This window comes from Formica exsecta, unplaced genomic scaffold, assembly GCF_003651465.1.
Source record: "Formica exsecta isolate Colony F162 unplaced genomic scaffold, ASM365146v1 scaffold137, whole genome shotgun sequence".
NCBI lineage: Eukaryota > Metazoa > Arthropoda > Insecta > Hymenoptera > Formicidae > Formica > Formica exsecta.
In genome coordinates, this window is record NW_021848702.1 from 7,518 (window position 1) to 11,331 (window position 3,814).

General features: G+C 30.9%; 1 long non-coding RNA gene across 1 annotated transcript; it reads left to right on the forward strand.

Moving 5' to 3' along the window:
- Nucleotides 1-232: 232 nt before the first annotated feature.
- On the forward strand, nucleotides 233-2,474 carry LOC115245947. The gene is made up of 2 exons (XR_003885622.1): nucleotides 233-1,211; nucleotides 2,092-2,474. It is a non-coding gene; the product is annotated as an uncharacterized LOC115245947 (long non-coding RNA).
- Nucleotides 2,475-3,814: the final 1,340 nt, after the last annotated feature.

The following is a 3,814-nucleotide window of genomic DNA, read 5'->3' on the forward strand; positions in this document are numbered from 1 at the left end:
AATAAATTAATCGAGGTAACTAACGCACGATTTAGTATAAGATATAAAAACCTCATGCATATTTTGAGCAAATCGACTTTATGATGATCAATAGCGCGCGCGATTCGAGAAACATCTAATAAGTAAAGTTCAAGATTTCATCACGCAGTTCCCAGTATCGCAATCTCGAATCGATGAAAAATTCCGGACACGCCAGCTGATAAAGCCGTTGGTTGGTGTCTTCGCGATACTCTGCGTCGCAGATAAAGCAACCTTTTAAGCCGGTTTGACTACAAGGTCGATTTTAATTGGCCCGCTCGTCCGTTTCCGAGTAGTCTGTTTGCGTTCGATTCGAGAGGATGGTAGCGGCGACAGCGTCGGATAGAAATCAATCGTCGTCAGTTCCTCAACGTCTCACATACAATCGCATCCGCAGCTCGGCGGCCTTCTAGCGGAAAATGCGAGATTCGAGTCAGCTGTTCGAATCGCGGGACGTGTTGAATCTAAATTTCGTATCGCTCACGCTTGGATAACGTACGCTCATCCGATAAAATTTCAAACCAAACGCTTGACGTTGTGATTAACGAATTCTGCAAGTGGGTACTGATAATGATTCTGGAGCACGTGTTTATAAAGCACGAACATTAGTACGCCGCAAAGTGTCGCTAATCGCGCTGTGATTGTCGGTGCAATATGTGAAAAGAACTTCATCACACAAAACTCGTTATATTCATCATTAACTCATACCAAAAGTCTATGATTTTTCTGAAAGTTTTGAAACGTAGCAAGATTACGCATAATTGCTTCGCATAGTGAATTCTCGAGTGATTAGTTACGTTTGAATGTTTGAGAAGGTAATTAATAAATTAAGAACAAAATATTCATAGCAACTACGAGAGAGTCTGTAATTAATTCAAACAAATTGAAACTGCAATCTGATTGCAGAATCAGTCATTAGGGAGCGAAATTTAGACACTTTCGACTGTTATATATTGCAATCATACGCAAATATGAAGTTCTTGGCCATAGCAATCGCGATAGCATTATTTTTCTTCTTATCGATGTCGAGCGCACGCACGTCCAACTTGAACGTATCGGAAAAGGAATTCGTGCCTTTCGATAAGTACAAAATACAAAATCAGGATACAAAAGCGGGATCAATCATTAATGTCCCTATACAATGTCCGCCGAACAAAACCAGAGTTGGAAATCGCTGTAGAACTGTCTTTTAGGTAAGAGATTTTCTGCTATAAGAAAAGCATTAATATATATTTTGCAACAGCATAAGAAAGGGATGCCTATATTAGATAGATATTTATTTATCAATTCCTTTTAGCCTAAATAATCTTTATGTAATAACTGTACTTGATAGCTAATAATTGTATCATTTAATATCATTAAGTTATTTCTGAGTTATCTTTATATATATATAAACATTTTATTTTAATTTCTCCCTAAGTCTATACTAGATTTTTTTTGGTCTTATTCTCTTTTCTTGCCCAAGATGCCTATATTACTTATATTATTGTTAATCTTATTAAATTAATTAAATACTTATTACTGCCACGTATTATAAATAAATAATAAATGTAGTAAATTTATCAAAATAGTACATTATCCAATCTTTTTAATCTTCCTTTTGATTGTCCATTTATGACTAATGTCTTTACGATGTATTTACGTCAAGCATATGTTTGCATTTTCTTGCAGTGTTATGTAAACTTATGATTCCGATAAAATACAACATGATTCCGATAAAATACAAGTAGTTGTTATATTTTATCGAAATCATAATTTGATCGAGTGATCAACTTATGATTCCGATAAATCAACGAATCACTCAAAGTTGATTATCTTTGCTAGAAAATCGCTAGAATCATTAAATATTACAATATCCGTCCGTCAACGCACACAATTATTATCACGTATTGATTCCTTTGTATCCAACAAATTCAAATATGCAACATATTGTACAAATCTCTATTTATAGTGGCCATTTTACTTTCGCACACAGTACATATAATTCTTGTTTCTGATATTACCGCGTGCTGTAATAAAATCTTTAATAATCGCCTTTTATATTTAAAGTTAAAGTCTTGATTTTTGTTACAGAATCTTTTTATTGAGGGATTAAACACCAGTACTATTCATGAAAGAAGATATTCCCGAAAAGAAAACAGAGATGAGGATCATATATATTTTGAAGATTAAAAACAATTAATGGAAAAATGAAGATCTACATTAGAAATATCTAATTAATTAACAACGCACAAAGTGCTACAAATTGAATCATCAATTATAAATTTTTCACGAAATAATCAAGATGTGGAGATGGTATCAACTAAATTATTTTGCTACGTATATATACTTATTGTCAATTATTAAGAATAGACTTTTTATATCAAGCGTGCATGATTAAAACCAATGTAAAAATTATGGGGTATTAAAAAATTACATTTAATATTAAAGAATAAATAATTAATATTTTATTATCCGTAAAAGAAACCAAATTAATTAAATTCACTCCTTCTTCCTCTAAAAAAAAAACAATTAAAATTATTAATTATATATAATAGAAAGAAGGCATCACTAAAAAAATATGTTCATATAATTCTCTATATAAATAATATTGAAAATATATAAGATGCATAATTTATATTTGTATGTCTGTATATGTATATCTATCTACATAGTGAAATGACTATAAGTTAATGACGACGTAAAACGGCTATAAATTAATAACAATGCATTCGCATTACAACACGTAAGTCTAAGCTTTATACTGTTCACACTTTGACATGGTCATTCGATGAAATTCGAAATATTTAATGTCATGACTAATAACATTTTTAACGAATTGAATACTGACAATTTTAGGGCACTTATATTCCAAGCATGAGTGTTAATATGACCTTCACATAGTGTCACTATGTCGCCTAACCATCTCGCCATCAATCCGAGACTGATGTCATACTTTATTAAAAGCTCTTTATACATATCAAAATCCTTGTATGATTATTCTGAAACTTCTGAAACGTATGGAAATTACGCTTTACGATATGCATTTTGTGTAACTTCTCATGAAATGATTTATTACGTTCGAATTTTTGAAAAAGTGATTAATAAATCAGGAAAGAGTTATTCGTGACAATTGCAATTAATTCACACTATTGAAAATGCAACATGATTGCAGATTAAATTGCCAAGAAGTGAAATCTAGACAGCCTCAATTATTGATTATACACGACATATATTGGAATCATGTGCAATCATGAGACTTTTACTGCTCGTAACATACACAATAACGTTATTTTTCTTCCTGTCACTAGCGAGTACAAGCGCGACCAATTCAAGTACATCGCAGAAGAACAAGCATTTCATGGACTTCGATTATAATAGAATGACACCAACAATGATTAATACTTCTATGCAATATCTATCAAGCAAAGTCAGAGTTGAAAATCGCATATCTACAATTAATTCACAATAAAATCTTCTAAATAAGAGAGAAATAAAAACTATTTGCGAGAAACGTATCACTCTTTATGCACGTGAGACGTATATTGCAACAGCATAAAAGATATATCATTTCTATTATTAGAATAAGAGATCAAAATTAAATAAAACTTGATATTACCGCGTGTTATAAATAAATATTAAAAGCAATAACATTTTTATAAATAGTATTACATATTTAGTAATCAAAATAATAAATGCTGCAAATTTGTATATATATTAAATTTGCATATATATTATATATTATCATTTTAATTTTTCTCTCTTTATTTTGTAAGTCAATCTTTTTAATTTTGAAATATTGTGTTGTTACGGTGCA